General features: G+C 41.5%; 1 protein-coding gene across 1 annotated transcript in view; it reads left to right on the top strand.

Annotated features, from left to right (window-relative positions):
- The first annotated feature begins 559 nt into the window (after window positions 1-559).
- Window positions 560-23,909, top strand: part of LOC149799771 (uncharacterized) — a 41,415-nt gene continuing 18,065 nt past the window's right edge. Inside the window, exon 1 of the mRNA XM_089959159.1 lies at window positions 560-675. The gene's annotated coding sequence lies outside the window, so the exon portion shown is untranslated. The remainder of the gene's footprint in view (window positions 676-23,909) is intronic.

Here is a 23,909-nt window from a genome sequence, read left to right as displayed (position 1 = left end):
CTAGCTCATAATCATTATTACAAAGGCTAATAAATACTACTTACCAACAATTACGATGCAGATAAGAACTAGAATGGTAACTGGACTGTACGTTCATTCGTATGAGAAACGTCACCATATTTATCAGCTTTTGCTGTACATTTTTGACCTACAGTAAATGACATGCGAAGAAGTAAATATCTTTGTACAACGTAATAAAGGAAAAACTTCTTGTAAGGATTTGAACATTTTATGTATTAGGATTTATAACAAATAGCCATCACGTTAATTTTGATTTCAGCATCGATAACCGCAGCCAACATTTAATATAAATGACCCTGTTTCTCTGTTTATAGTTATCAGTGTAAATTAAGGTCCACGTGGGTATATGTAACAAGATCAATGCTAGCGTTAATTTCATCAAAGACATGAAAATAACAATTCAAGTCTGTAATTGAGAAGGATATATAATGTTTAGCCAGTTTTTAAACTGCAGCGTCTATTTAAAAGACTTGACTATGCAGTAAGGCATTCAGACAAGGCAAGTTTCTTATTAATACATACAACCTTTGGCACCGGAGAAAGTTCAAGTGCACATTCGAATAATTTTGTTGACGAGACTTCCGTTCAAATATATGTCATATTTCTCTCCTCTGGGAAGAGCCTGACACAGTCGCCACGAGGCAAGAGGCTAAGGTAAGAGACACTCCGTTTGTTCCAACTGAATTTATCTTGTATCGTGGTCACATATTTTTGGCGTTTTGGCGCATAAAATAGCAATCATATATTTATAGACATTGCGAACAATGCCGACATACCTTCTTGTCGCTTCTTCCTCTAAGGTGATACATTGATTTTATTTAACCTCCGAAGGCTAAGTAATTGTTGTGCATGGAAGCACAAAAACGTTTATAATATTTTCTTCTTGCTCGTGGACTGTTTCTGGGTGGGGAGGAAACATAAATAATTTTCTAAAATGGGATTTGTTTTAGATACAGTATCAGGACTAAGGTGCTGATCGTTTTAGACTTAAAGGAGGGTTTTCACCAGAATCGTTAAGCTAAATAAATCATATTGTAGTTTCATACTACGAATTTTCCTCTCTCGATATTTCTAAATAAATTAGTCGATATTGTCAAAAGGGTTGTATCTTGAGATGCTTGGCTTTATGACAAATTTACTGTTATTTATCATCCTTAACTGCTTTCAGAAACTTTGTAGGCTGACAAAATGATTAATGTACAAGCTTAATAAGTGGCTCATGGCTCTTATATATATATATATATATATATATATATATATATATATATATATATATATATATATATATATATATATATACGTTTTCATTTTGAATTAAAACATATATACGAAAAATTTAACATGTGTCCTCTAAGTGGATTAGCGAATGATTAACTTTTAATTGTTCTTGGGTCTAATCTTAATTTTTAATGGTCCTCTATTATGCCAATTCTTTCCGACATTAGAAGTCTGGCCAAGGACCACTTCTAAAAATCATATTATTCGATAGTGCGCGAATTAAAATAAATATCTCTGTTGACTTGTGTTATGCAGCTCTGAATGATTTCTTTAAGAACCTCTGTTAATGTTTGGTTTTTGTTCAACATTCCCAAGGAGATAACAATGCTAATTATAGGCCAAGATTTCCAAATGAGGCAATATCAACCGAGTCTAATACTAACCATAAACCAACATTTAATGTTAAATAGAGATTTATCCTACTCGGAAGAATCTGTATTTTAATAAGTAATATAACCCTTTATACAGCTCTCTGTATAATATATGATACTAATTAATGCTATTCAAATTGTATCATTACAACGCCTTGGTGACAAACAGGGTTGTCTACGATGTATATTTTACAAGTCACTAGCTTCGGCTAAATTTTATATTTATATAATTATATTGGACAGTGTTCAGGGCTAAAAACCGTTATATTTAGTTAGTCTATGCACCTCTGTTAGTACGTTACATTTACAACAAAACAGGTAATTTAAATTTGCGTCTCACCGTTGACGGTCATTGTTTAAGCGTTTCGCCCATGACCACGTATAAACTATACACACTTCTTGCATGTAATAACATAGAATCATGAAAACTGAGGGGGGAATCGAATTGTTTCAGCTAGAATCATCAAACTTCGTGATCAGATTCGTATATTTATGAATACTATAATCTCACAACTAGAGAAAGTCCCTTAGACCTACATTTCACATAATCAGATTTTGTATCGATGTATCTAACACATCCTCTTTTTAAAGTAGATCGCTATAACAAATTCAACACGTTCCAAAGATTTTGGTTAATTTTGTGTTTAGGGTACTTTCAGTGGCACCTGTGTACTACAGCCCTTTTCCGAAAGTCGAAAACTGTGACCTATATGTCAGGCTCACACTTAACAGACTTTAATGTACATTTTGCCCTAGTTTATATATATTGCACTCTGTGGCGGACACAAGGAACTTAGTTACTGGAAGCATCTTTTATTTCTTCAACGTCATGCCTTTTATGATTCATTTTACCCTTTTGCATTTACGTTTATTAATGGAACCAACAAGTTAAATGTCAAAATATTTAAAAATATATTAAGAAAAGGCTTTAAATATATTGATTACTAGTTCTTTGTTATCCCTGTTTCAACGCTCAACGCGTATCCATATAAAACAAATATGAGAAACGAAATATTAATCGATATCGTGCACTATCGTTCCAATATTGTAGCACAGTAACAAATGAAGACTCTTCGGTCATACCCTGACAAACTACTGAAAACAGTTCAAAACATGCACTTATATGCAGTGATGTGGCGCTAACAATAATAGCTGAAGATATTGGGAAATATTTGCCATACAGTTCACCCGGAAAATTAAACACTTTGAAAAGATTTGTCAGAAAGAATTTTCGTTCATGAAATGCTATCAAAATGATATACCTGTGCTTTTGGAATGCATTTTAAATGGGATCAACTTTCCATGTAATGAAATTGATATCATTTTCTGTTTGTGTGCGAAATTGTGACCGTTACAGCCATGTATTTTCTTCAGTTTTATATTAGCTTGACTTGGCGTGTATATCTCTCAACATGTACATCTGCGGTATGCTATATGAGATTCATTCGTACCAAACTGTGTCAAACAATTGGCCATTGATTTAAGATAATTCGACCTTGTTATGAAAATCGTTGCGGAAAGTTAGATCGAAGGGAATATGTTCAATAGTTGTCATTCCTTAGTATACAGAATTTCGTTCAATCCATTATATTGCATCGTTCACTGTTATTGTTTTCTTTGTCGATGCTGCTAATTTGTTTTTATCATCGTTCCGCATTATATTTATCACATCATCTCTTTCCTATTATCTGCAGGATGCAAAATACTTTCCGCATAATAGAAAAATCAGTGTACATCTACCGCCTGACACGCTTCTTTCAATGACTTCCCACTGCAATAATATCTTACACGATGAGGAGAAACAAAATGCCTGAATTATCTGATTGTCCATGATTACAAATATGGTCCGTCATATCCCAAAGTACCTCTCTGGTACACTAGTGGTTAAAGCAACCGCCTCGGACGAGGGAGGTCATGGGTTCGATCCCCGGCTGAGTCATACAAAAACATTTAAAAATGGTACTAACAGCTGCTTTGCTTGGCGTTCAGCATTAAGAGGTTAGTGTTATGATTGGTCGGCCTGGTGTCAGGATAATATAACTGGGTGTGACATCATGCTACATGTTTGCAGCATTATGCCCCAGTGCTATACATCACCATGAACTGCTACACTGCAGGATATGCCTGAAAAATTGTGAAAGCTACGTTAAAAATCCAAATCACACACACACACACACACGCACGCACACACACATCCCAAAGTATTTTATGAGAGACTCTTAGCAATTGCTCCATACCGAATGCTTCAAAAGCTATGTTTCCTTGATGACATTGAGTTAAATTGGCATTGTATAAAATAAACATTCGACGTGTTAATGCAAAAAGACCAATGAATGCCTTCGCTCTAACAAATTCAAAATGGAAATTTGTAACACAAATGATTTTTTTAACGCAACAACAAAAGCTATCCAAAAATAATCTAATACAAATACATGTTCTAATCGAACCATCTAGCAGCAACGCCTTCTCCCATCCATTCATCACTGTAGACACTGCATTAAAAACACGCCCTTTTAGACAAACGTTGAGAATCCAGCATATATTCTCTGACAACTGAGCATTCCACTTAAGGTCGAAAGAGCTGTCTCAGCATCTCAACTAGCGGAAGCATGACCGAACTACTGGAAGTTGCAAAATATCAAGCACAAATAGACACAAATGACGACCTACATAAAAGATAAAGCGAAAGAGACATTGAAAAATAATAACTGTACTGTTCAAAGCAGTCAGTAACGCGCCTAGAATATTAATCATTTGCAAACACGAGCCCTTTACTAACGAAATTATGACTTCAACGGAAGTTTTTCAAAACAAACCTACCATAAAACAATGCAAATTATGCAGAAGCGTCGTTAGTAGTGAAGTGGGGCGATCTAGCGACAATGGGAATTAGCATTAAAACACCCCCTGGGCCTGTCTAGCGACAATGGAAAATTAACATGGAGAAAAATCGTGGGCCTGTCTAGCGACAAGGGGAAATTAACATGGAGAAAAATCGTGGGCCTGTCTAGCGACAAGGGGAAATTTAACATGGAGAATAAATCGTGGGCCTGTCTAGGGACAAAGGGAATTTAACATGGGAAATGGAACAGGGTCGGGACCCTATTTTAATACGGTCCCGACCTGATGGGTCTATGGAAAGGGAACAGGCAAAAATTGAATCAGGGAGGGGTCTCTATTTTTTTTTTTAAAAAATAAAAAAATAAAAAAGGGGTAGGCAATTGAAAGTCAATCTCTTTTCGAGAGATTGGAGTGGCCCTGAAAAGGGCCTTTGGGTTTATGTTAATGTATCCCTTAACATAAAGGGCACCGCATTGGTCTTCTTTTTGTCCTTAGGCTGCGCCTCACTGTAGGGCCATAGATTAACACTCTTTTGAGGCATCCTTGACGTTCTACATAGATCCTACGTATCCACAGACTTGTGTCTGTCCTATGGACAACTGTCCAGTTGGATCGGACATACATGGGTATGTCCGTCCGGAACATCATCGAAGACACAAGCCACACTGGACATGACCCACGTCTCTCATCCTCAAGGGACCGGACAACGCAGTAAGGTGTTATTGGTGGACGACCTTCGCAGCACCAAAACAAGTCTCGTCCGAATTCACAACTCTCAAGACCAGATGTGTTTAGCCAGGGCTATCGTGGTGAGACGAATCTATGCCACCAAGAACGACACGACAGAATGGAAAAGAACCTGGAAAACTATTCAAAAATCGGACCGAGGCAAACAACGAAGTGAAGCAGAACTCCTGTTACAACAAGCCGGCCTGTCCACAGACACACCCTGTGGCATTCCTGAAATGCAAAAATTGCAAGATGTCCTAGCTCCACGCTACACCTTGAAAGTGCACCCTCAAGAAGTGCGCGGGCCTCTGTTGTTTCTAGGGAAAGACTTTAAGGATGGAAAATACATTCACCTCTATCATCACGATGACCATTTCGATACCATTACCAGTATCACCGCATTCCTGGGATGCAGTTATTACTGTGAGAAATGTGACTATGGCTATAACAATCGAGAGCAACACAAGCATTGTGGATCGAAATGCGTAGGATGTTTGACCTCTCCACCCTGTCTGAACGAAGGGAAGAACCAGTGCATTGTTCAACTTGTCTGCGCACGTTTGTCAGTCCTACCTGTTACCAGCAACATTTGAAGACGCAAGGTTCACAGAAGAAATGTACTTGTCAACTGCTGAGATTGTGCCGTACGTGTGGACAAGGAATCCTTACCAATAATGCCAAGGCACAAGTATGTCGAGGAAAGAAAAAATGTCACATTTGTCATCACATCGTGGACTTGGAACACCAATATTACGTGCAAAAATACCAACCCCAACCAGAGAAAGAGGACGGTCACAAGAATATAAAAGGCAATTTCATCTTTTTCGATTTCGAATGCATGCAAGAGACCGGTATTCACATTCACATTCCTAATTTCTGCGTGGCTCATCGAGCGTGCGAAAAGTGCATCCAAGAACTTATCTTCAGTCATTGCCCTCACTGCAGCAAGATTCCTGGAGGGCGTGAAAAAATCTTTCGAGGACCGAACACGCTAGCCGATTTCACCCGATGGGTCTTAGACCCCATCGACAAGACGTGGAGCCAAGAGGACAACGAACGTTACGTAGATTGTCATCGTCATGCCACGATGATGGCTCCCAATTTCTCCGGATACGATGGACAGTTTCTTTTGAGGTACTATACAGAACATGGCACCGAACGTCCTAAAGTCACTTTGAACGGAGCCAAAATCATTTTCATGCAAGTGGGACAAGTGCAGTTTAAAGATTCGATGAGTTACTTGGCCATGCCTTTGAGTCGAATGCCCAAAACGTTTGGAATGACAGAAATGGCTAAAGGGTACTTTCCACACTTTTTCAATACGGAAGCCAATCAACATGCCGTTCTACCCCATTTGCCTGAGGCTAAAGACTACGACCCCGACAACATGCGTACTGAACAACGAGAAGCTTTCTACGCTTGGTACCAGGCTCATGCCTCCGTCCCCTTCGACTTTCAGGAAGAAATGCTAAAGTATTGTCGTTCCGACGTGGACATTTTACGGCGTTGCTGTGGAAAATTTCGAGAACTGTTCATGGAACACGGAGGGGTCGATCCTTTGAAAGAAGCTTGCACCATTGCCAAAGCGTGTTCCTTAGTGTACCGGCAACGATTCATGCCTGAAAACACCGTGGCTGTCATCAGTCCTCAAATGACCAACTATGTCAAACGTCAATACTCGGTCAAAGCTCTACGCTGGTTACATTACTTGTGCGACAAGGAAGACAAATGGATTCAGCATGCCCGCAACGGAGGGGGCGAAAAGACCATCGGAACGCATTCGGTAGATGGCTGAGACTTAGAGAACCCCAAGATCGTGTACGAGTTTAACGGTTGCTTATTTCACGGATGTCCCGTCTGTTACCCTGACCGTGACACTAAAAATCAGTTTTTACAACGGACCATGGAAGACTTGTACCAGGACACATGTCAGCGACTCCTAAAGTTAGAACAGGAAGGATACCAACTGGTGGAAATGAGGGAACACGAGTACGATCACCGTTTGAAAGCCGATACCGAGTTTAAACGCCTTGTGGAAAGTTACCAGTTCATGGATCCACTGAACCCGAGGGATAGTTTGTACGCAGGAAGAACCAATGCCACCTGTTTGCTGTACCAAGCCGACGAAGAGAAAAGAGAAGAAATTAAATACTTGGACGTGTGTTCGCTGTATCCCTACGTGTGCAAATATTGTCGCTTTCCTGCAGGGCACCCACAATTGTTGACGGAGCACATCGACCCTAAAAACATTCGACAATACGAAGGTCTGATCAAGTGTAAAATTTTGCCTCCCACGGACTTGTACCATCCCGTCTTACCTCACCATTGCCAAGGCAAACTGATGTTTCCTTTGTGCCGTGCTTGTGCCGAAACGTGCAACCAAGACCAGACTTGTCAGCACACCCAGGAAGAACGGGCCTTAACGGGAACCTGGGTCAGCGTAGAATTGTTCAAAGCTCTGGACATGGGATGCCAACTGTTAGAAGTGTACGAAATTTGTCACTTTCCCAAGACACAACAATACCACAAGGGTGACCGCACGCAGAAAGGCATTTTCGCAGACTACGTGGATGCCTTTTTGAAACCGAAACAAGAAGTCAGCGGCTATCCGTCCTGGTGTCACACTCCCGAAGACCAAAAGACATTCAAAGAGAAATACCGGGAACAAGAAGGCATCACTTTAGACCACATCGAGAAAAACGAAGGTAGGCGATCGTTTGCCAAAGTGATGTTAAATTGCTTGTGGGGCAAAATGGCAGAACGACCGTGTTTACCCAAGACGGAATATTTGACCGAACCTTCCCACTATTTTCAGATGATTCACGACAAAACCAAATTCATATAACACGTGGACGTCGTTCGCGAGAATTTGATCTTGGTCAATTACGAAGAAGATCTGGACTTTGTACAAGACGACCCCTTTGGAAATGTCATCATTGCGGCTTACGTGACAGCTCATGCTCGCTTAAAATTGTACGAAGCTTTAGAACTGTTAGAGGAACGTGTCCTATACTTTGACAAGGACAGTTGCATTTACATCCATCACCCGAGTCAACATCACCCTGACATCGAAGGAGACCGTTTAGGACCTTGGACAGACGAGCATCCCGACGACAAGATTCTAAGTTTCGTCAGTGGTGGTCCTAAAAATTACGGCTACGAATACCGGGACAAACAAGGGTAAGTGCACACGACGTGTAAAGTGAAAGGATTGACTCTGAATTATCGTACCAATCGTGTGGTCAACTTTGGGGTATTGAAAGAAGCCTTGCAGTCTAGAGAAGATGAAGACTTTAAAGTGTTCACCTATCAACCCAACAAGATTGTACGTTTACCCACTCACCACATCGTCAGTCGACCCTTGGAAAAAGTCTATCAAATCGTGTACCAGAAGCGAGTGCGACTTCCCAATCATTTTACCTTACCGTATGGACATGTCGGTATAAAACATTGGCTGTAAGAGGATAGCCACCAGAAGGATGACTTCACCACAGCAAGAATCCAGTGAGAACTCCAAGTTCAAACCCTACCATTTTCCGGTCTTCTTACCTGACTATTGTGATTGGACACGTTTCATGCATGGCCTATGGATAGGGAAGGATTACCTTCTTCGCATGTTTTAGCTAGAACAGGATTTGTCTACTTGGGACCTGAGTATGGATTGGGATACGAAGTACAGTGTTTCGCTTGCGGACTGAAGTTACGAATGGATCTATGTATCTATAAAGACTCAGCTATTCTGGAACATACTCGATGGTCTCCGCACTGCCCTTACCTTTCTATGGTCTTTCCACCCATTACACTACGGTATAATTATGACGGCACCTTAGAGGCTGTACCTTCCAAAACAAGACATAAAAAAGGAACGATGTACAAGCTTGAGACTGCATTGCGACTTGTATAAAAAGGGGCTATGGTCAAGATCGATAGTTCATTGTGACTACCAAGACCAAACGAACAAGATGAATACTTTCAGAGAAACGCAAAGCAAGTTCAGACAGGCACAATTCAAGTTTGGGGGCTCTGAAGTGGAATGCGATTGTGAGCCTTGCGATGGGAACGATGCTGTACGCTGTGACCTTAACGATGCCGTAAAGCATCATGGGAACTTTGTTCTCACTACCCCTATCATGGAAAGTGATGCTGTGCGTATCAAACCTGAGGGATGCGAAAGTGATGCCGCTCGTCCTCTTGGACACTTTACTGGGTTTCGTTTTAAAGGTGAATGTCCACCTTCACGTCTACCCCCCTACGGATGTCATCCAGCCCTGAACAAACTCCTGTCCATGTCACCCTGCCCTCATCAAAACGAACCTGTGAAAGACGAATATTCGTTCCCTGTACGTTTGTCGGAATACTGCGACTTTGAAAATCGTCTTCAATCGTTCAAAGGAAAATGGCCTAAGTATCTGGGAGGACCGACCCCCGAAGAATTAGCCAGAGCCGGATTTTTCTACTTGGGCGAAGGGGATAAAGTCAAGTGCTTCAGTTGCGGTGTGTCACTTCACCACTGGGAACCGCAAGATTCGGCCTACGTAGAACATGCTCGTTTGTCACCGAATTGTCATTACTTACCCTTAGTGGGACCGAGACATTGAAGTAACTTACCATGTCGTTGAAGAAGAAGAAGAAACCAGATTGGTTAGGAATCAAATGTTGGACATCACCGAGACCAGTATTTAAACTTCATTTCAAAAATGATATTGAATCATTACCTAAAGAACTGCAAGAGAAGATTTACAAGGAAGTTTGGCAGGGACTTGCCAGAGTGAAATCTCAATGGGTAACTGTAGAACTTTTGTGCCGGGAAATTCACAAGAGGAAAGTGAAAATAGTCAATCAGTGTGTTAGATTTCTCTGGGTCAAGTGTGCATTCGTCCTATTATATCACTCTAGACCGTTTACATCAAAAGAGTTCAATGAGTTTCTTTGACGTTACCCTGAATGGCAGTGGTCAGAAATTGCTCACTATGTGGATTACTTTTGCTCTAGGAGAAGATTGTGAATTGTACGGACTGACCTATTCATGGATACTTTACAAGAGAACATTCGTGCTTTGCCTGTGGAGTTGAGAGAACGCATTTACCGAGAGCTGGTCAAAATACAAGTCAAACGTAAAGAACAGTTGCATCCGTTACGTCACCAGATGTTTAACCACTGGTACCTGAATGCTATACAAGGACTGATTCAGTTGAAAGTGTTCCATTGGACAGACATTGATCAACGACCCCCTGGTTTTAAAAAAAATTGGTTTGGTATTGATAATTCTATCTACTACATTGTAAACTTATTGGATCGAATTCCAGAGGAAGAGTTAACGAATTACCAACATCTTTTACGCAATGTCAACTTAGTGAAAGAGGAAACTTCTGAACGAATTGTAATGTGTAAATTAGTGATTAAACGATTTAGATTCGACAATGAATTCAAACCATGTCTGTGCAAACAGTACATTTATTGTGTCAGACAAAAGAGGATTTAGTATGACCTATTCATGGATACTTTACAAGAGAACATTCGTGCTTTGCCTGTGGAGTTGAGAGAACGCATTTACCGAGAGCTGGTCAAAATACAAGTCAAACGTAAAGAACAATTGCATCCGTTACGTCAGCAGATCTTTAACCAATGGTACCTGAATGGTATAAGAGGACTGATTCGTCAGAAATTGTTTCAGTGGTCAGACCTTGTTCAACACTTCCAGTTAGTGAATGAACTAAATGTTTATACTTTTGGTTACTTCGAGATTCACCTAGAGCAACGTATTGAGGAAGACGAGTTAAAGGATTACCAACATATTTTACGTGGAATCTGCTTAGCGGAAGACGAAACATCTAAACAAACTCTGAAGTGTAGGTTACAGTATGCAAGATTTAGATTCCCTACTGGAGAACGAAGATGTCTAGTTAGAAAGTACCTTTATTGCTTCCGAAATAAAGAGACTATAAAATCAGGAATCCATGCCACGGCTTATGTCACAAGTGATTGAACAGATTCCGTGGAAGGAACTCAATGACCATATTCAAACCGTGGATCATTACCATCAATTATTACAAGAACTGTATCCATTCAATTTGGGTCGACAAGTGGTGTGTGTCTTAGTGACTTGTTTTCTGGGATTTCGTTTACCAGCCGATTCGTTGTGGGCTCTTTACGATCAGTACTTACCACCCCAATGGCCTTAAATGGTCACGAAAGACTCCTTTTGCTCAAAGCCTTGCGTTTTCATCTGGATACTTCTCGACCTGAACAGAAAAAAAAGATTCGTGAACTTTTAGCTACCGAAGACGTGTATGACGATGTGTGTGTAGCTTGTGACTTACATTCTCACTGGACAGATGTCCGTGCCTGGAAAAAGGGGGTTTTGAGGCTTGGACCCAAGAAGTGGCCCAGTATGCAAGAGAGTTGTTCAAGGAACTTTTCAACCAGTGTTAGTGACAGTGCGATAAGAAGAAGAAGAACCCGTCACCCAGGACAGGACTGTCGTGGACATGCCTGAAAGACCCTTTCGGGAGGACACTTGTGTGACCTTACCCAATATAGAACTGGTCAGAACCTTACCCAAAACATGTTGTACAGACTTTTGTTTTTATTCCACGTTAATGGTTTTCATGTGCCTTTTATCGTTGTACTTCAGCCTTTGGCTTTTATGTATTTTTGTCTTTCGTATTCATGTTTAAAACATTCAATAAACGTGTCCTGAAAAAAGAATATAAACTCTTGTCTTGTTTGTTTTCATGTCACAAGTGACATTCCTGACACTATGGCTACCTCTGCTGTCTCTGCTCCCTCTTCCTCCACTGTCAAAGTCATCGACGAACACTTAGAGCGGGCCAGTTGGGAGGCTTTGTATCTTCGCCATCCCTTTAACATGCTCATTGTTGGACCTAGCGGTTCAGGCAAAACCGAATTCGTCAAACGTTTGATCGAACATAAACATCATTTGATCGATGGACCACCTCAACTCATCGTGTGGTGTTACAAAGAGTGGCAACCTACGACCCCCGATGATTTGCGATTTCATACCCAATTGTTTCACCACTGGGGCCAAGACGGAGGGCCTGTCCTGTACACGTCTCCGTCCTCGACTTAATTTCACTCAACAAAAAAAATCTATAAAAACCTCAGACACTTTTCGTCTGTCTCACACAGCGTCAACATGACGTCCCTTCAATCACATCTCCCCGTCAAATTGATTCGTGCCTTGTATGGCATCAGTCGACAAAAAAATCCACAAACACGAGCTCGTGTCTTAGAAGCTAGTCTCAAAGAAGTCTTACGATGGTTCACGGTGACTGCACGTCAATTACTGCAAGGGATCATTCAGATTCCTCATCAAACCAAACGCTTTTTTGATCGAAAAAAAGTCGCTTTGACCCAACTGGCCGATCCCCGCATCGACACTCAAACCAAAAAACAAATCATTTTGAAAGCTGGAGGTAGCGGTACTCTAGGAGGGTCATCATTCGCTCTCTCTTAAGATGGGAACCTAATGCCCCCAAAGTTCTCCCCAAGAAAAAAGTCAAACGAAGCTCCAAGAAGAAGAAAAAGAGCCACAGTGTCAAGACCAGGTCCCCAAGGAGACCCGTGTCTCCAAGAACTCCTCCAGTGGCGGGACCCTCCTCTTACCAGACACCACCCCGGAAAAAGAAAAGAAGCCCCCAGAAATAGAAGCAGAGAAAAAGTCCCCAGAAAAAGAAAAGTCCACAGAAAACTAGTCGCAAGAGAGGCACTTCGGCCAGGACGCAACCTTACACGACCTGCAAAGGCGGTGACCACGTCTCCGGTAGCCTCAGGTTCATTCACTTCCCCGTTGATGTCACCAAGAACTCAAGAGTACTTGGAGACGTTGATCACACCAAGAACTTCTCCGTTGATAACTCCAAGAACTTCCCCAGTGGCAGGACCCTCCAATTTAGTTGCAGTGGCCGCTGCTCACAAAGTAACTGCTCCCATAATAAAAGTTCAAGAAAGATCGGGCATGTTACAAAGTTTACTGGATTTGTCCAAGCAAGAACTGGCTCGATTTAGTCCGTTCCGTACCCCTGCACGACGTGTCATGCCTGTCCTGAAGTTAATACGACGTAAAGACAATCTGTGGCGACGCGTTCCAGTATAAAGAAAGGTGTGTGATCGAATAGGGGTATCAGTGTTTTGATGCTCCTGAAGATGTCACCCTCCAGAAAACATCCCGCTTCTAAACAACCCCAAGGAAAGAAAAGGAAAGGACTGCCTGCACGTTTAGTCAAACATGGGGACATGTTATCTGTCCTGTCCAAAGCTTCTCCACCCCTACGAAAAAAACTCATTCAATCAGCCTCCAAAGAGGTCATCGATACCGTGTGCGAATGTTGTTTGAACGTCTTGAAAGGCACGATCCCTTTGTCCAAACACCAGAAACAATGCTTAGGCAAACATCGTCACGTTCTTCGCCAAATGGTTCAAAAGAAAATTCACATCGGACAAAAGAAGAAGATGTTGGTCCAACGTGGAGGAATTTTACCCTTCTTGTTAGGCCCATTACTGAAAGGAGTCTTGGGAACCATGTTGGGAGGACTGATGGGAGCAAGATAAAAAGACCCTCTGAAGTCCCAAGATCTCAGAATCGACCCCTGACATCCCATGGAAGGACGAAATCTAGCTTACAAACGATGGATGGTATACCATCATTGGCAAGAACAACGGACTCCGCATTTACCTCCCAATCCCCATTTGAGCGAGATGTCCCAGTTACAACACGAATTGCAGTCCTTGATGGATCGCCAAGATTTGTCCGAAACAGAAAAATCGCAAAAGTACGGTCAATTCTTGCAACGACTGCAACTCTTTCACCAGAAAGCCTCAGACGAAACTGCTGTTCCCCCTCTGAAAGATTTTAAGACGTTGATGAAAAGTCCAGCACCATTACCACTACCAGTGACCAAGACAGAAAAAGGAGAAGAAGAAGAAGGGTTTCAAACTCCACTAGAAAAAGTACGCAAGTTAACAACACCACCTACCTCCAGAATTGGATGGATTAAAAAGATGATGACCACACCTTCTTCATCAGAAGAGAAAAAGAAGGTAAAGACACCTATTGCCGGTCGCACACGCAAAGCATTACAATCCAAGAAAATACCCCAAGAGAAAAAGAGTAGAATCCTCCAGGAGTGGGTTTCTTATTAACACACAAACACAAAAAAATGGAAAAAGTGTTAGCCAGCATTTACTACGATCCCTCGCATCCTGCAGGTTACGCAGGAGTTCAAAAGTTGTATTGTGCTGCCAAAACTCGACTGAAAAGTCTCCGTTTACCTCAAGTGCAACGATGGTTACAAGAACAAGCTACTTACACTTTACACAAACCCATTCGACGCAAGTTTTCCAGAAGTTGCACCCGAGTGGAGGGTATCGATCATCAATGGCAAGCCGATTTAGCCGATGTCTCTCATTTGGCCAACTACAATCGCGGCTACAAATATTTGTTTTGTGTCATCGACGTCTTTTCCAAATTTGCCTGGGTCGTACCCTTGACTTCCAAATCGAGCAGCGAGTTAGTGCGAGCCCTGCAACGAGTGTTGAAACAAAGCGGTCGTCACCCTCTTCGATGGCAAATGGACAAAGGCACCGAATTTCTGAACCAAGCTTGCCAAAAAGAATTAAAGAAACGTGACATTCATTTTTTTACCACCGAGAATCCTGAAACCAAAGCCAGCACCGTGGAACGTTTTCAACGTACTTTGAAAGAACGCATGTGGAAATATTTTACGCATCACCACACTCTGAAGTACATCGACATCTTACCGCACCTGGTGCAAGCGTACAACCAATCTTACCATCGAAGCATTGGACGTGCCCCGTAAGAAGTGACTCTCGAGAACGAAGTGTTGGTGTTTGAGCGCCAGTTTGGTACGTCCCCGACGAGGGCTGTCCCCAAGAAAAGCGGAGTGTTGAGCGTAGGAGATTGGGTGCGCATTGGCAAAACCAAACGCACTTTCGACAAAGGTTACTTACCTAACTGGACTACCGAATTGTTTCGTGTCACTGGACGAGTGCATGGCCGTCATCCTGCCGCCTATAAATTAGAAGACGTGAACGGAGAAGTGCCCAAAGGAACGTTTTATTTGTCCGCGTTACAACGTGTGACCAAAAAAGAAGACGACGTGTACGACATCGAAAGCATTCTCGAGCGCAGAACCCGTAAAGTGGGTAAACGACGTGTCAAAGAAGTCAAAGTACGTTGGAAAGGATATCCACCCAGTTTTGATTCTTGGATCGACGCTTCGCAAGTCATCGACTATAAAAAAAGTGACCATCGTGCCCTTTCACACAGACGCAGCTACGTCGACCACTCCTTCACCCAGTTCTTCTCTGCAAGATTTACAGAAACAACCTTTGTGGGTGTGGTGTGGAGAACGTGTGCCTAAAACGCAAATCGTCTTTTTCTGCCAAATCTTTGTGGTGTATTGTGTCATAGGTGCAGCCATTGCCAATTTGAGTTTGCAACAAGGAGACAAACAATTGTGGACCATTTTATTGAGCAGTTGCATCGGTTACCTGCTTCCCAATCCCTCCCTGAAATTCTCTTCCAACGGGAACAACGGGAACCTTGTGTCCAGTGCCAGTGTCAGTCACCACTCCAATAACAACAACAACCCTATTTTGGGCGGAGACACGCCTCTGACATCCATTAACCCCTCGGACAGCCACAGAACTCTGGAATTATGAGTCACCAAAACCAATTTTACTTAACCTTACCCAGTGACAGTTCCATGGAGGTGTTTCCCAAGAACACGTTGTGCTGTTACACGGCCAAATTACCTCAGCCTATGCAATTAGACCACGAAGCCCAATGGGAAGTGGCTTTAGTGGAAATCATTCACCCGACCCAAGTCTTCAATGTCCTTCCCAATCAAAGTTTTTTTGAGGTGGAAGTTCATGACGAACAATTGCAACAGTACTTGGATACCCATGTCAAGTATGACAAGAAAACCCCTGGCACAAAAGATCAAAAGTGGACCACCTATCACTTGTTCATTCCCCCAGGCTATTATTTTAGTGGTCAACAATTGGTCAGCACCATAGCCTCCAGGTTCAATGTCGTGTTTCTGAAAGCTTTGGAGAGTGTCAGAAAAAGTGTCACCCTGGAGTACCATAAAGTAGCTCGTCGCTTTCTGATGAAATTTCCTGAGGGGCACAAAATGTTGTCTTTCTTATTTTGTCCTGAATTGTTTGACATGTTGGGCGGAGACATGGACATGAGGATGGCCATGATCAGGAAAAACGAATTGCCAGTCATTTCCGACAACGATTCTTTTGCCAAGTTCTTTCGTGCCCCAGTAGAATTGAACCAAGGACTGAATTTGATCTTTGTGTACTCCGATGTGGTGGAGTATAACGTGGTGGGACACACCTCCGTACCGTTACTGCGTGTCATTCCTTTCAAAGTCAGCACCAAAGTGGATTCTGCCACGCTCGCTGACGAGGAAGGTGGAAACACTTATCACGTCCACCGCGAATTTGTACATCCTCATTATTTGCCCGTCAGCAAATCTTATTTGGACACGGTCAACATTGCTATAAAAGGAGATCTGGGACAAAATATTCCATTCACCAAAGGAAAAGTCACGGTGAAACTCCATTTTCGAAAACGGTTCTCTCACGAGTTGTAAGTCATGTATCCAGTGTACGGAGGGGTTGCTCGACAGAGAGGACACGGTTTAGGAGATATGTTGAAATCGGCCTTTCGTTCGGTGGCCCCGGTGTTGAAACCGATGGTGACACGCGGATTGCACGCCTTGAAAGATGCGGCACTGACACACGGTAAAGAATTTCTCAAAAATGTCATCATCGACAGACAAAACCCCAAAGAAGCTTTCATGAGGGCAGGCAAAATGTCTTGTTGAAAACAGGCAAAGACCTTTTAGGCCGACGAGACACTCCTATAAATGCCCTGCTCTCTACCGAGTCAGGCATTCAGCAAGGACAAGGCAGAAAGAGACGACGAAGAAAACACCCTTTCACCAGACTTCACACGTCTAAAGCTAGAAAGGCAAAGAAAAGAAGAACCGTTCGAGACCTAGACGGTTTCGATTATTGAGACACAGAGAAAAATGATGCACCGAGAATCTTGCGCTTGTTCCAAGTCAGAACTGGAACTGTTTGCCATGCCCCCCACCATCATGACCATGCAAGAATCCCAATGGGTGGAATTTCACCCCGTCTCCTCTTTGACCAATTCAGCTCCCATTGAGTTTGATATCAAAGGTCAGCCCGAAGATTACATCGATCTGAATAGAAGTGACCTGTATTTGAAAGTCAAAGTAATGATAACGGACAATACCAATCCAGGAGGCGATGCTAGAGTACCTCCTGTCAACAATTTCATGCATTCCTTGTTCAGCGAAGTGGACTTGTTCTTGAATAACAAACTGGTCAGCAGCAGCATGGATACTTACCCGTATCGTGCCTACCTGGAAAATCTCTTGACGTACGGAAAAGAAGCCAAGAATACTCATCTGGATGCTTGCGTGGTATGGAAACCTGACACAGCGGGTGATAACACGTTTAACGATACAGCCCTGACAGAAGATGACAATGATCACAATGTGGGATTTAACACACGTAGAAATAAAATTCTGCAAGGACGTAGTTTAGAACTGATGGATCTTTTGCATTTGGACATGTGGTTACAAGAAAAGTATTTACTGAACGGGGTGGATATTCGCCTGAGACTGAATCGTAGCAGTACCGCTTTCCATTTGATGGCCCAGGCTAACGAGTACAAAACTATCATCCAGGAAGCCAGGTTCTACGTGCGACGCGTGGAAGTGTTACCCAAAGTGGGAAAAGACATCAGTCAAACGTTGAGCAGAACGACCGCCAGGTATCCCATACGACGCGTGGAAGTAAAAACGTTCACTATTCCTGCTGGACAGCGATCCATGATCGAAGATCATCTGTTCCAAGGCCAGTTACCCAAGCGTTTGATCCTTGGTATCGTCAAGAATTCAGCCTTCAACGGAGTCCACAACGAAAAGCCTTTCCTGTTTCATCATTACAACGTAGCCGAGACTGAAGTCAGTCGCGATGGCAAGACACTTTGTACCCGACCCTTTGAGCCTAAGTTTGGTGACAGGAATTACTTGAGGTCGTACTTGTCCCTGTACGAAGCCACCGGACAGTTAGGAACCAACACCAGATTCGTGTGGAACTTCAGTTTACTAATCCTCTACCTGACACAGTGAACGTCCTCCTGTATGGAGAATTTGACAATACCATAGAAATCAACAGTTTAAGAGAAGTCATTCTAGATCATTAGAAACTATGGAAGACTGTTATCCCTCTTTACCTAGTGGAGAACCTTTAGACATGGAATGTGAGGAGACGAGGGAAGAAGAATCTCAAGACGAAGAAGTTATCATGATGAAGTCAAGATGGCCAGAACAAGAAGCCCATTTAGTCTCCTGTTTTGCTACATTCCTGGCAGATATAATGAAAGAATTGATCAAGGAAGAGTGCTATGGATGTCACAAGGATCATCCCACTCAAATTCAACACGATAAATGCCTGATGTTGAGTCAAGAAGAAAAGTTGAACAAATATCTGGACAAAGCTTGAGGTCTCATCGAAATAGAATTCGTATTGAATGAGTGGTATAAAGGCTTGGATAAACATTCTTCTCCTCCATTAACAACTCAAGAGATCCATCGCATCGAATCTCTCTTTGACCAGAGTAAGAAGTCGGAGCTAAACGCCTTGTACTTGTCAGACATTTTCAAGCAAAAAGTCAGGATCGAATTGATAACTTATTACCTGTGAAGAAGAAGAAAAAACATGGATACCTGGGAACTTTATTACCTTTTGAACCACAGTTCTTATACGGCTTCTTGGAATCCTGTCGTCTGTGCTAAAGATGAACTCCCTCAAGACCATCAAGCTTATGTGATCAACACGGACGACAGTCATTTCCCAGGAACCAACTGGTTAGCCTTCTAATTTCCTCAAGAAGGATGTGTGGAATATTTTGATTCGTATGGATTGCCTCCTTTGGAAGACGATATCATTGACTTTATGAGAAGAAATGCTCAGACCAGCCGATTCAATAATGTGAAATTACAAGGCACAGATTCCTTGGTGTGTGGACAGTACTGTGTGTATTTTCTGCATCATCGCAGCCTGGGCTATTCCTTAGAACATTTAGTGACTCATTTTGATCTTCGTTCTTCTTCTAGAAACGATGTGAAAGTAGATCAATGGTTTTGTAACCATTATGCTTATCTTTTGTCTCAAGCTAGGAAACGTAGTGTCCATCAATGGCCTAATGACTTCCAACAGTGGAAATCACAATTTCATTCACAACGTTGTCAGCCTTGTTTAAAGTAGAGTGTTAGTTGAAAAAATGTTTGTGATTTGAAAAAAATGTTTGATGTTATATTGTTAAAAATGTTAGAGTTGCTTGTTAGTGTTAAGTGATTATGAATAAAAAAATGTTGTGTTTTGAAGAAAAAAATGCCTTTGTGGTTTGTTTGGCTATAGGAATCTTGATTCATGCTCTTTGACTTCTTACTATCCCTCTCATGACACTCATTGAACGTTCCCGCTCGAAAACCGTATAGGGATGTTTTCCTTCACGTCCGCGCTTTGACTTTAAAAACCGGGGCAGTTTCCAGTCTAACCATGCATTGTCGACTCATCCTCCTACGATGATGTGTTCCAAACTAGCTAAGCTAAACGAAGCCTACGTGAATTTGCATAGGGTCAGACACAGTCTGATACCGAAGCCTGAACAGACAGAGAATGTGAGAATGTTAAAAGTCACTGAAGACCTGATAGAAGAGCTCTTCAGAGAAGAAATTAACAGGGAGAAAGAAGAATGGACAAAGAAGTACAGACATCAGAAACAGCAGAGAGAGCAGCAACAGCAAAAACAACAGCAGCAGCAACCTGAACCTGACAGAGGCTTTGTCGACTGTCGTATCGACACCAAAGAGTTCTTCTTCTCTTTCCGAACAAGCAGACCTATCGTCAGAAAGTCTATCGTCAGAGGACGTCGCATTCTTAGAAACTAAAAGATCGCCCTAGCTTCAACTTCGCACACAAAAAACAGCCCTTTTCAGGGCTACCCAATACTCTAGAAAAGAAATAACAATCGATTTGCCAATGTGTGTATGTAGAGTATTGTGAATATAAACACTTACTCTTTTGTGGTATGAGTGTATGTGTTTGTGATTGTAAGAGATCAAGTACGTTTGTGTGAATAATGATCATGTTTTTTTGCTGTTTGACGTGCGTGGAGAGTAGATTTGGGATTTGATTTGACTGCTTTGCGTATGTGAATAGTATATTGAAGTGATTAATAAAAAATTTTAAATTAGTAATGGGTAGTAAAAAAAGTGAGTGAGTGTTTCTTTTAGGTCCGCGCGTTTTTTGGTCATGAACTAGGTAATATAACTTTTGTCTTAGGGGGATGTTTTCCTTCACGTCCGCGCTTTAACTATAAATTGAAAATCGCTCGGCAGTCTAGCTACCCTTGTTGATTGATCAACACTAGAGAATGAGCAGAAGGCTAGCGAAACTGTTGGAACTTCATGTGCACCTGGAATATGCCAGGCTCATACTAAATGAACTGGCCGCGGAGGCCATCGTCGAAGAGGGAAGGATGAAAGAGGAGGAGAGAAGAAAGAAAGAAGAGGAGGAGAGAAGAAAAAAAGAAGAGGAGGAAAAGGAGAGAGGAATGGCTGTAACACAGACACAAGAAGGAAATTTCAGAATACCAGAGACAGAAGATTGGGATTCTGAAGCCCTCATTCCGCCTCTGCTCTCCCCCAAAAAAGAGTGAAAGGAGATTGGAGTAGGAGATGTGTATGTGGTGCCAGGCCTGGAAGGTGCAACCATTAACCAGGTGCCCTGGAGTTCAAAACAAACAGCCCTTTTCAGGGCTACCCATTACTCTAGAAAAGAAATAACAATAGATTTGCCAATGTGTGTATGTAGAGTAGTGTGAATATAAACACTTACTCTTTTGTGGTGTGAGTGTATGTGTTTGTGATTGTAAGAGATCAAGTACGTTTGTGTGAATAGTAGATTATTGGGTTTCATTTTGCTGCTTAGCGTGTGGGTGGATAGTATAGTTTGGGTTTTGTAAGCGCTCAAGTACGTTTGTGATGATAATGTATTTTGGGTTTGTTTATTGATGCTTCACGTATGTGGATAGTAGATAATATGAGATGAGAAAAGTAGGGGATGTTTTCCTTCACGTCCGCGCGTTTTAAGTGATGATCTAGGTAATATGACGTTTAGGGTTCAGGGGGATGTTTTCCATCACGTCCGCCTTTAGCTATAAGAACCCACAGTATTCGTCGTTCACACCATTCTACAAAGAATAAAAAGACGATGGCTTCGAACCACCTTGATAAAATGAAAAAATTACAAGACGTCCTGGACAATTTGGGTATGATGGAGCAAATGTTGGTTAACCTAAACGAGGATCACTATTCTTATAATCCCCATTGAGTGAAGATGGAGATCAACAATTTAAGAAAAGTAAAGGACATCATCAGTGATCTGTTAAAAGAAATAAAGGAGGAGAAGGATGATGAAGAGGAAAGGATAAGGATGAGAGCATGGATAGAAAAAATTGAAAAAGAAGAAGAAAATGAGAAGAGGAAGAAAGAAGAGGAGGAGAAGCAGAAAGAAGAGAAAAAGAAGAAAAAGGAGGAAGAAAAGAAAGAAAAGAAGAGAAAAAGTGTAGAAGAGAAAATAAGAAGCTGGTGTAAAAATAGAGGAAATTAGAAGAAGAAGAAAACCAAAGGCCCTTTTCAGGGCCACCCACATTTCCTGAAAAGAGATTGACTTTCAATTGCCTACCCCTTTTTATTTTTTCATTTTTTTAAAAATAAAAATAGAGACCCCTCCCTGATTCAATTTTTGCCTGTTCCCTTTCTATAGACCCATCAGGTCGGGACCGTATTAAAATAGGGTCCCGACCCTGTTCCATTTCCCATGTTAAATTCCCTTTGTCCCTAGACAGGCCCACGATTTATTCTCCATGTTAAATTTCCCCTTGTCGCTAGACAGGCCCACGATTTTTCTCCACGTTAATTTCCCCTTATCGCTAGACAGGCCCACGATTTTTCTCCATGTTAATTTTCCATTGTCGCTAGACAGGCCCAGGGGGTGTTTTAATGCTAATTCCCATTGTCACTAGATAGCCCCACTTCACTACTGTCGTTCAAAAGAAGTGTATTTTAAAACAAACACTGAACAAACATTCCCATAAACAGTTATACAATGAAGTAGAAAAGACAATGTTATCATTGTCATTCAAATCAAGGTCATCTCCATGCAGTATGTTGTGGAGGAGGAAAAATTAAGCAAGAAGACAAATCTGTCACAGTCTGACTGGCACACCAACCTATTCCAGAAAGGCCAGCAGCATATCTTTCTAGCAGTATCCGGTACCGAGGGAAGCAACCTGACCGTGACCACAGTAATTGACTAATGTAACTGGATTCGGCGCATCAGAACATAAATACCTGATAGATTGCAACCGAAAAGAGACAACTAATTCGACCAAAATCTCAGAACGAAAAGTTCTGAAAGAATTCAATCTCTAATATTTATTGAAAAATGTTTTCCGGAATAAGTTTATCTTGGTGACAATTTTGACAATATCTCTAATGTTATAAGTAGTATATATGATATGTATTAGCGGGTTGGGCTATATCAACCCTTGTATAAGCTGATGATTTCTTCCTTTGACCTTTTAGTAGTTTGTAGTATGACTGAAAGATTACATAGTTTTACTGTCATATCGTCATTTTCACAAACAACTGAGTTCTGAGTGAGATAGCATACTGATCGGTCCCTTTGTTGAGTTTTATCTTCAGAGATCAACGCAACCACAACATTTTAAAGTGCATACTCAGGTGTGTTTTATGTATTTGTTTGTTACGTTTGTGTGCATGTTGCTTATTCTTGTTGCTGGCCTGTACAAATGTGCTTCGCCGATTCAGAAACCATCAGTGCTTAGTAAAACTTTTCTTGGGCTCTATGTTTGGTCACATCCTCGTTCTTGCATATTCTCTACGACAAATGAGATCGCTGATTGATCCATGTAACATTGAAGGACATATCTGCTACATACCAGATAATATAAACTGAATAATATAGTCTTTATCATGGTATTGCCAAAAACTACATCTAAATAGAGGCCCGTTCTATCTATATCTGCTTGTGTATATTTTTTTTAGGCATGGTTAGTATTATTTATGTATCATATAAGAGATCGTTTTCTGCTGGTATATTGCCGTGTCCATCTCTATCTGATTATAAATATCGAAAGTTAAACCTAAAAATCCAGTGTCTGTAAATCCTAATGTGCGGAGTTTTAAATGCCTTGAGAAAGTTCATGCATTTTCCGTGAACATAATTAGGAAATTTTTTACACACACACACACACAGGTACATATATATATATATATGTGTGTGTGTGTGTGTGTGTGTGTATCTGTATCTGTATCTGTGCAGATAACATAGTATATGTGTATGTATGTACATTCTTACAGACAGAAATACACTATATATATATATATATATATATATATATATATATATATATATATATATATATATATATATATGTATATAGATAATGAAAACAAATCGATATTTTACGAAGAAACACCAACA

The sequence above is a fragment of the Sinohyriopsis cumingii genome, chromosome 5 (assembly GCF_028554795.1).
Source record: "Sinohyriopsis cumingii isolate HCF-2022 chromosome 5, ASM2855479v2, whole genome shotgun sequence".
Lineage (NCBI taxonomy): Eukaryota > Metazoa > Mollusca > Bivalvia > Unionida > Unionidae > Sinohyriopsis > Sinohyriopsis cumingii.
The sequence above is the reverse complement of the archived record's forward strand: the minus strand, read 5'-3'. Positions and strand labels throughout refer to the sequence as shown.